At 43.3% G+C, this 10,812-nt stretch overlaps 1 pseudogene; it reads right to left on the bottom strand.

Annotated features, from left to right (window-relative positions):
- Window positions 1–8,980: 8,980 nt before the first annotated feature.
- On the bottom strand, window positions 8,981–9,885 carry LOC120593568 (40S ribosomal protein SA-like; annotated as a pseudogene).
- Window positions 9,886–10,812: the final 927 nt, after the last annotated feature.

Genomic DNA, 10,812 nt, shown 5'->3' with positions numbered 1-10,812 from the left:
TGGGATTTTCTACAATCTCATCAATTTTGATAAATTGTATTTTCATTTCTATTTAACTCAAAATATTTAAAAATTTCTCTTGAGACTTCTTCTTTGACTCACATGTTATTTAGAAATGTATTGTTTAATTTCTAAATATTTAGAGATCTCCCAGCAAATTTTCTCTTACTGATTTCTAATTTCTAATTTAATTCCATTGTGGTCTGAGAGCACACTTTGTGTGATTCTTATTCTTTTAAATTTGTTAGGATGTGTTTTATGGCCCAGAATATGGTCTATCTTGGTGAGCATTCTAATGAGAAGAATGTGCACTCTGCTCTTGTTAGATGGAGTAGTCTATAAATACCAATGAGATCAAGTTGATTGATAGTGCTATTCGGGTAAAAATATACCCCAAATCTGTCCACTTATCTTTCTAAGGTGGTTGACATGGCCCTACACAGTCTTGCTCCAGAACTTCTTTCCTGCCTCATCTAGTTATAATCTCCTCCTCTCACTCTCTTCAGTCAGATTTCTTCCTGAAGTCCCTTGAATATATCAAGTTCATTCCTACCCTAGGCCCTTTGCCCTTGTGTTTCACCCTGTGTGAAATGCTATGACTCTGAATCTTCATGAAATGATGCCTTTTTGTAATTTAATCTCACCTCAGCTGTCACCCTCTTGGAGAGACCTTCCCTGGCTACTGTTTGATCTGAATCCCCATCCTCACCTAGTCACACTACCTTTGCACTTTTTTTTTTTCATTTGCTTTCAAAGCACTTTTGACTTTTTGAAATAATCTTGCTCTTATGTTTGTTGGTTGTTTGTGTCTGTCATCCTTTCTCTAAAATGTGAGCTCCAGGACAACAGGGACCCTCTTCACCAATGAGTTGTCAGCACCTAGAACAGAGCCTGGCACCTGCATGTTTATCGAATGACTGTACTTCTACCTAAACATTTCCAGTGATTTGGAACCGCCTATTTTGACCCATGAGGTGGCCAATGCCTCTTTGGATGGTTTTGTATGTTAGAAATTTTATCTTTCTCTTGAGCTAAATAATGCATTCCTGACCATATAAAGATATTAGAAGAGAAAAAAAACCTTATGATGATTATAAAAGATGCTGAGGAAGCATTTAAAATTTAAGCCCTGTTTGTGACCAAAAAAAAAAGTTCTTATCATACTAGGAAAAAGAGGGAATTTCCTTAAACTGATAAAAAGCATCCTCCAAAATCCTACAGAAAACAAATATAATGGTGAAACAATGAACCTTTTCCTTTTAAGATGAGTAATAAAATAGGTTTGCCCTTTATTGTCCCTTTTGTTCAGCATTGAACTGGAGATCCTGCATTGTAAGTCAAGGAAATAAAATAACAGGAATAAAGATTTGGAAGGAAGAAACAAAACTGTCATTGAAATCTACTTTCTCATATCTTTCACTTACTGGTCCTCCTTCTATTCTCTGGAGGCCCACAGACCAAAGCTGTCCACCCCACTTCTGTGTGACAGTCTGGGTCCTCTTCCTTCTCTGGGCATCAGTCATCTCATCTGTGAAATGAAGGGGTGAACACAGTTATTCTGAAAGCTCCTGTGGTTCCATCCTTCTATGGTTCTATGAGTCCATATCTTCTCTCCTGCAAGCTAAATATCTCCATTTTCCTCAACAGTTCCATCAATAGTGATGATTTCCAGAGGAGAGGTCTCCTTTCCTATCGACACACTCCATTTTAAAAAAATACGTAGTGCCCAGAACTGGGGCAGAAGGTGACGAAAGAACAGGGCACAAAAAGATTGGAGTAGAGAGCTAGACTGAAAACAGCCTAAAAATGAAATGGTAGAGAGAGGCGACAGAGGGCCGCCTGGGTGCGGGGGGAAGGCAGGGGACAGCATCTGAGGGAGAAGTTGCCTGGTGTGGGAGAGTTCCTTGACTTTTTTCCCTGGGGTGGGAGGAAGGTTCCCTGCATAGTTTTGGGGACAGTGATAGGAACTGAATTTGTGGTTGGTCACAAACACCTGGCAAATCTGTCAGTCTTTCATTCCAGTTTTCCTACCCCTGGGCTCCAGAATTTTCCCTCCCATAGCTGGGGTGGGAGGAGGAGTATTGACAAAAGCCAGTTCAGGATGAGAAAGGATGCTTCACAGAGCCAGGTCCCTGTCCAGGAGGCAGGAGCAGCCGCCACAGTGGGAGGGAGCAGCAAGCCAACAGCTGAGTGAGACAAGGCCTGGGTTATTTTTTTTCCAGTTTGTTGGCATGTGGGTGGATTTTTCTCCTTTTTTTCTTCTCTCCTGCTCTCTGCTGTTTCCACAGAGATGTGGGAGTTTGCAAATTTGTCTCAGTGGAAGGGAGAGGAAAGGCTGATTTCGGGGGTCCTTGTCAGAGACCAGGGGAGCAGAAAAGGACACTGCAATTCTTGTAGCAAGAAAACTAGGACCCATTCCCTGATGGCATCACTGGGGAGAGGAAGGCTCGCTCTCTCTCCTTTCCTCTCGAGGCTGCAGGGGTGCCTTCTTGCCTCTGCTAAGTTCTTGGCTCTCAAATCCATCCCACCTGGTGATTGCAAAAACCTCTCCTCTGCTTTTTTCTTTGCTCTGCAATGCCAAATGTCCTTTCCTCAGGGCCTTGGACAAACTATGGACACACCTGAGACTCTTCTGCCCAGAGACTGCTCTCCTTCTCAGTATCTCTTGGAGGATTGGGAATGGGAGACTGAGGAGCTTTGTTTTTTTCCTACTTATACATTTAAAAGATAAAAAATCCAGTACCTATAGCACATGCTAAGTGCCAAATGAGTGTTTCAAGCTTTCAGAGTGGGGAAGCTTTCTGAAAGGGTTAAGGAGTAGGTAGTTTAGGGAAGACTTCTTGAAGGACATGGGACCTAGACAAACTGAGGAAGTAGGCAAGGGCATGTCAAGCAGAGGCAAAGAGCACCGGGCTATGGGTCTGGATGCCTAGATCCCAGTTCTGCATCAATTTGCAATGTGATGTTGAACAAAGAAGTTACTTCCCTTCCCTTGGGTTTTCTTTCCTCATCTGGAAAAAGGGCTGGATCTCTAAAGCTCTACAGATCTGTGGAGTCTGAGTCCTGATTCCTGGTCTTGGGGGTTATGAGCCATCAAATGAGATTATACGATTGCAGCGTGCGTTGAACACCATCAAGGGGTAGGATGACCAGTTGTCCTAGCTTGCCTGGGACTCAGAGGTTCCCTGAGAAGTGGAACTTCAGTGCTGAAATAGTCCCGGGCAGAAGGGGATAGTTGGTCACCCTAGCAAGGGCCACATCCACTCCTTGCTAGCATCGTCATCATCACCACTAGAGGGCAACACTCTCTCATGCCTGAGAGCAGGTCTAACCTCACCCAAAAGGTACAGAAATGCCCCCTCCTTTCAGGACCAACCAATCCTCTCAGTCTTCCTCCTGTAGAGGAGAACCCTGAGGAACAGACAGACCCATAGATCTCGAATCTCAGGTGCTTCTTTTTGGCCTTACCAGTCTCATGTGGTCTGATTTTGCCAATTGTGCCCGAACTGCAATCGGCACTCAGCTATCTAGTCTGTCCCACTGTAGCAGAACTGCCCTGCTTTTTAGGGGACTGGGGACATAGAAGGATGCTGACACATAGCTTTGGTTTGTCTGAACACAATGGACACTTTCACAAGGCTATGTTGTTTGGCCCATACTTTGATTGTTTGGCCATGTACACATTCTACGAGGCCAGCTCCATTGATAAAGAAGCTGACTTCCTCGAACTTCCTAAAGAACTGATATCTATATTGCCTTTTACCCCTTATCGCATTGAATTGTAGTTATAATTTATCTATCTATAGACCCCATTGGATTGTTGATTCATGCATTCAACAAACATGGATAGCTTATTGCTTACCTACCATGTCTCAGGCTTTTTGCCAGACTCGTGGTATGGTGGGGAGCAAGAGATGGAGTATCTGTCCTTGTAGAGCTAACAGTCTAGTGAGGGAGGCAAGAGGGAAACAAACAAAGAACTACACAAATCAATATATAATTACACGCTAAGTTCAAGGAAGAAGAAAGACTCACTGAGAGCATATATCAGAGAGATCTGCCTTGTCTGACAGTAAGAGAAGGTGCCGCTGATGAACTGACATTTGAACTGAGATCTGAAGGATGAATAGGCGGTAAGTAGGCCGCGAAAAGAGCTTTCCATGCCAAAAGAACAGCGGGTGTACAGGGCCTGAGAGGAGAAGAGCCCATATCCCAGGAGGAGCCGTTTCCTCTTTAAGGGCACTGCCTGCCTCTGGTTCATCTCTTGCTATAGCTCCAGGCTTGGCACACAGGGATGCCAAATAAATGTCTGTTGAATTGAATGGGATGAAATTTTGTTATAGAAAAGTTCATAGGCTGGGAGTGTAAAGACCTAGCTTCTAGTTCCAGCCCTTCTGGGCAATTCGATTCAATTTTCCAACTGCTTACTGGGCACCCACTATGTGCAAAGACCTGGAGCCAGACCCAGTTGGGGGATCGAAAGGTAAATAAAACTGTCTCTGTTCTTCAGCAGCACGCGGTCAGGTGAAGTGGCTGACAGGTAGACAGACCCCTTCCACTCTGACTTCTTTCTCTCTAGTTCTAAAATCAGGGGTTGGGATTATAGGATCTCTAAGGACCATTCCAGCTCTAACAGTCTTGACCTGCTCTCCCTTGAATAATGGCCAGTTAGATGGCAGTGGGAGCAATGGAGCTAATTCTTTGATTTCTCCCGTTCATTAGGAGTCACATGGACTAGGACTGGGGAAATGTGGGCCTGGGTTCTGTTTATGGACCATTCCTCCTTTTACAAGAGTCTCAGGAGCAGTTAGGGTTCATTGCTTTGGGCTAGGATGTTCCAGAATTCAATAAACCTTTGTCTCTTTCTTTCCTGCCCCCTCTCCCCACTCCACCTCCAAGTCTTTTTTTCTGCATCTATAACTGTGTTTTGCATGTATCAGGGAGGGCCCTTAAAATCATCTTATCCAACCCCTCCATCCGATGTTTACATTCTCTATGCAACAGATCCTCCAAATGAGGCCATCCAGCCACCATTTAAAGGTCTCCAGTGATGGGGAACTCACCGGCTTCACTTCGCCTGTGAGAGGTTTCTTCCCTCTGGGAAACTGTCTCCCTGTAATTTTCACCCATTACTTCTGGCTGTGCCCTTTGGAGCTAAGTAGAATAATTTCACTACATTGCCCCCTGACAGCCTATTGGAATTTGAAGCCGGTAATCATGTCTTCATAAGCTAGCTCTCTTCTAGGCCAAATATCATCTGTTCCTTCCAATGTTCTTTATTGATTCAAATCCCTTTAGCATCTGTAGATATAGTTTAATTTATGTAAGATTCATATCCTGCCTACTTTAAAGAGGATATTAGGCAACTCATCAGTTACAACATGAAAGAAAGACAATTAGGGATAAAAATGTGGAAGAAAACAGAGCAGAGACCATGTAAAGGAAGCATGGATAGATGTTGCCAGGTACCTAAAATGAACTGGATTATAATTGGACTCTGAATTTGGCTCAAAGTTTTATGGCAGCTAGGACAAAATTGGAAACACATTGGGTTATGTGGTTTTATGTTCTGACAGGATTAAACTTACAAATCATCTTCAGAGAAAATTTTTCCTAAAATGAAACTCTAGACTATCCTATTAGGATGGCTTTCTGTGAGACTGTTCAAGATCGACAGGTGCTTTGGCTATGTCTTGGCCCTTCCCCCACTAGGGGAAAAGGGGCTGGAAGGATAATTAATTAATTAGCCAAATGCTGTCTCAGTTTTAAGCACCGCTATCTCCTTAGGGATCCCCACATGAGAGTCTTCCTTTTCTCTTCTCTTTTCCTTCTTCGATGTTCCTCACAGATGGTCACTTTCTTACCATTCTGCTCTTTAAAGTCTGCAGTCTTAAGACACTTTGGAACACCAGACCTCAGTGAATAGTCCCAGTAAGAAATGACAGCCTATTGGTCACACAGCAATTCTCTGCAAGACATTTCTCTCTGGTTCTCATTGTCCTCATTTGGAAAACAAACTCATCTCTAAGGTCACTTCAGCTCTGATATTCTGGACTGTAAACTCTTTGAGGGAAAGACCAAAAATTTTTTTAAATTTGATTTTCCCATCTTGTGTCTGGCAGCTAACAGGTAGAGAAGAAGATCTACTTATGAATAGAGCTGTGAGAATTCAATAGGAAAAACTAATTTGAACAGATGCTACTTTTGCATCTGAGGAAAATACTTCATGGCTCTCATTATTGTGAGGAGTTCTTGTTGACTGGATACTGGCAGTGGTGATATGGAGTTTTGGGGGTTATTTCCTGCTCTAGCTCCGCATTCCTTGGCAAAGCTGGCCCTATGGCAAGGCGGATTGAAGCAATCACACCAGAGACCGAGGCTTCTGGAAAATGCCTCTGGGAGGCAGCAGGAAGGAAAAGAAGGTAGAGCCAGTCCCTGCTGAATAACAACAAGGAATCGATATAAGACTCACCTCATAGTGTGTAATATCCAGTACATACACTATCCATGTGGATCCTCTCCCTTCCAACCATGTTACTTTCTTGCTCAAAAACCTTCCATGACTTTTCATTGCCTATAGGAGTAGGTACAGATGCTCCGGTTTGGCAATGGAGTCTTCTCCAAGCTGAATCAAGCCATGTTTCCCCATCTCCTCCTTTCCTTACAAAACACACACACACACACACACACACACACACACACACACACACCCTCTTCAACCAAACTACATGTGGTTCCCTAAATATACACCGTCTTCCTGACTGTTCCTTTCCTCCCACTGGACGTGGCTCCCTTCAGCAGGTATTTCTCAGCCCTGCCACTTGCACCTATAGAAATCTTAAGCTCAGCTCGAATACCTTCACATCAATAAAGACCTCCCAGCATCCCAGGCCTGGTGCTTCCACTCTAGTGCTTTGCACATTCTGTCTCGTTAGTCTTGTTTGTGACTTATGGTTGTAGCTCTCTGACTAGACTGGGAGCTCCCTGAGGGCACGGGCTACGTCTGATTCACCCAGAGCTCTCCATCATCCTTCCCTGTTTTATTTTTCTCCAAGCACCTATCACCATCTGTGTTAGTTTCCTAGGGCTGCCATAACAAAGTACCATAAACTGGGTGGGTTAAAACAACAGACATTTATTCTCTCTCAGTTCTGGGGGCCAGAAGTCTGAAATCAAGGTGTCGGCAGGGCCCTGCTCTCTTTGAAGGCTCTAGGGAAGAATCCTTCCTTCCTTGTCTCTTCCAGCTTCAGGTGGTTGCCAACCGAAAATCCCTTGAGATTTCATGGCAGCAGACTCCAATCTGCTTCCATCTTCATGGCATTCTTTGTGTGTGTGTGTGTGTGTGTGTGTGTCATCTCAATCCCAAAATTTCTCTCTTATAAGGACACTGACCGTTGAATTAGGACCCACCAATAGAGTACGACCTCACCTTAACTTGATTACATCTGCAAAGACCTTTCTTTTCAAATAAGATTACATTTACAGGGGGGACATCAAGTTTTTGGAGGATATTATTCAACCCAGTACACCATTCAACATGCTCTATATATTCTATTTGTTTATTGTTTCTTTCCCACACTAGAATATCTGCTCTGTGAGGTTAGGGATTGTTGTCTATTTTGTTCATTGCTATATTCTCAGTGTCTAGAGCAGTGCTCGATGCATAGTAGACACTCAGTAAATATTTTGTGAATGAATCTTTGTACCCATCTGTCCCCTTCCCCATGGGGAATCTGAGTGAGAGAAGAAGGAATAAAGATGGAATGAAGTATTGCCTAGAACATAATAAATGCTCTGTAAATGTTCACTGGATGAATGGAAGTATTTGATGGGTATATTAATTTAACACTTATGGAGCACCTATTTTATAGAAGGTATGAGGAAAGGTACAAAGAAGTGAGAAGGAAACATCTGACTTTCCTGGCTATGCCTTTGTATGACCCTGGGCAAGTCATTCAAACTCTGGGTTTTACTTTCTCATCTCTAAGATGGAGGTAATAACAGTACCCACCTCACAGGATTGTCATGAGGATTAAGTCGGTTTGTACATGTAAAGAGCTTAGCACAGTGTCTGGCACATGGTTAGCACCATATACATGTTAGTTATTATTATCGTGTTTGCTGTTATATGCTAGACTCTGTGCAAGCTCTTTTTTAAAAGCCGGCTTTGTAGAAATAAAATTCACATACCATAAAATTCTCCTTTTAAAAATGTACAACTCAGTGATTTTTAATTAATGGGGTTGTGCAACTATCACCACACTCTAATTTTAGAACATTTTCATTCTCCTCCTACCCCCAAAAACCCATACACGTTAGCTGTCATTTCTCTTTCTCCAATCCATGCCCTGACAACCACTACTTTACCTTTTGTCTCTTTGGATTTGCCTTTTCTGGAATTTTATATAAGGGGAATCATACAATATGGGGCCTTTTGTGTCTCTTTTAGCGTAATGTTTTCAAGGTTCATCCATGTTTTAGCATACACCAGGACTTCATTTCTTTTTATGGCTGAATAATGTTCCATTGTGTAGATATACCACATTTTGTTTACCCATTCATCAACAGATGAACATTTGACTGTTCCCACATTTTGGTGATTATGAATAATACTGCTATGAACATTCATGTACAAGTTTTTGTGTGGACACACATTTTCATTTCTCTTGGGTATATACCTAGGAATGGAATTCCTGGGTCATACAGTAACTCTATGTTTAACATTTTGAGATACTTACAAACTGTTTTCCAAAGCTACCTCACCATTTTAGGTTCCCACCAGCAATGAATGAGGGTTCCAATTTCTTCGTATGCTCGCCGATACTTCTCCTTGTCTGTTCTTTTTATTTTAGCTATCATAGTGGGTGTGAAGTGGTATCTCAGTGTGTGCATGCGTGTGTGTCTGTGTTTTAAGAAACTGATGTTTATTTTTTAACTACCTTATTTCCATATTCTGTTTAAGAGCCTGTGGAAGAACAGCTTAAAACCACTTAGTGGTTGTTCCTACCCATTCAGTGACCTCAAGTTGAGCAGCAGTAAATTCGGGAGCACTCCATTCACCCTGAAATTCTTCCTTGGTCACAGTCTTTTCAGAAGCGGCCTGCTCTTCCTTTTCAGTCTCTTCAGGATCTGTGTAGAAATAGAGATCAGGCATGACCTTCCATGGATGCTCACAGGAGATGGTCCCGAACATGCATAGAACTTCCTGGGCCCACATCCACCACATCAGACCCACTGAGTGAGCTCCCTTGTTGTTGCAAGGGATGGCAATGTCCACATAGCGCAGAGGAGACTCTGTTACACAGGGCAATGGTAGGCAGGTTAACAACATAAGACACTTCTGTGAGGGGCTGGTGGTCAGCTCTGGGATCAGTAACCACCGGAAGTCACGTCTCCCAGAAGGCTGCCTGGATCTGGCTAGTGAAGATTTCAGGAATGAAGCTGCCAGCAATAGGAGTGGCCCTAGTGGCAGCAGCAAACTTCAGCACAGCTTGTTGGCCAGTATTTCTGGATGATATGATACTGACATCAGCAGGGTTTTCAATGGCAACAAAGGCACAGGCCACTAGCAGAAGCTTCTTCTGGATTCTCTTCAGATTTATGACGAAGATGCCATCGCTATTCCTTTTGTAGATGTGCTGTTCCATTCGGAAGTCAAGGTTGATGTCACCTAAGTGGGTTCTAGCTGTAAGGAATTTAAAGACATCCTCCTCCTTCATCCGCAGGACAGCAAGGGCTTCAGACGTTGTGAAAGTTTCCCTTTCAGTTATGACAGGAACCCAGAAAAATACCTTATGGGTAGCATAGAAAGCTCATTGTGATTTTGATCTGCATTTCCCTGATGGCTAATGATGTTGAGCATCTTTGCATGTACTTACCAGTCATTTGTACATCTTCTTTGGAGAAATGTCTATTCAAATCCTTTGCCCATTTTAAAAAACAAACAAATGGGTTTTGTCGTTGACCTGTAATCCTTCTTTACGTATTGTGGATACAAAGCCTTTATCAGATATATCATGTGCACATATTTTCTCCCATTCTGTGGGTTGTCTTTTCTGTGCCAAATGTTTTTGCATGCTTTTTTCAAAGACTACCTCTGTGGGATAGGTGTTATTAATAGGGAAATAAAAATTCAGAAAGGAGAAGATGGAATTTAAATCCAGTTTTGTTCAACTGTAAAACCCACACTTTCTCCTCTACCCCAACCTGTTCACAAAGATGAAGACATGTTTCTGGCTTTAAGGGGCTCAGTCTGTCAGAGGATGAAAAACAAAAACACAAACGAATGTGCTATAAAGCTATGTTCCACCTGGCCCACAAATGCCACAAAAGAAGTGCAGAGGAAGTGCAGTGGAAGGTCGAGAGGAGAGAAAAAGCAAGCATTTCTGGCTGGGGACATCAGGGTTGACTTCAGTAAGGCAACATTTAAGTCTTGAAGGATGGGTACAGTTTCACCGGGTGGAGATGATGGACTGAATGGAGGAGAGCATTTCCAAAGGAGAGCAGAAAATGAGAATTGAAGGAACGAACAGAGCTTTGATCCTAAGACTGGCTGCAATGGGAAGTCCTAGGGCTTTTGGAGATGGGAGATCCTGCGATTGCCTCGGTTGGAGGACCCAGGCACTGACTAACCGAGGGATCCTGGGGTTGGCTGGGTTAGGGGATCTGGGTACTGGCTTGGATGAAGAGTTTAGGGGCTGGCCGGAGTGGAGGATGCCTGTGATGTTGCTTGTGTTGGAGCAGCAGGGGCAGGAGCTGCCTGGGATGGGGGGAGTTGCGGTCTGGCTGGTCCTGGAGAAAAACAGCGCTGGT

This window comes from Pteropus medius, unplaced genomic scaffold, assembly GCF_902729225.1.
Source record: "Pteropus medius unplaced genomic scaffold, Ma_sr-lr_union100, whole genome shotgun sequence".
In the NCBI taxonomy this organism is placed as follows: domain Eukaryota; kingdom Metazoa; phylum Chordata; class Mammalia; order Chiroptera; family Pteropodidae; genus Pteropus; species Pteropus medius.
This window is presented reverse-complemented; position numbering and strand designations above follow the sequence as displayed.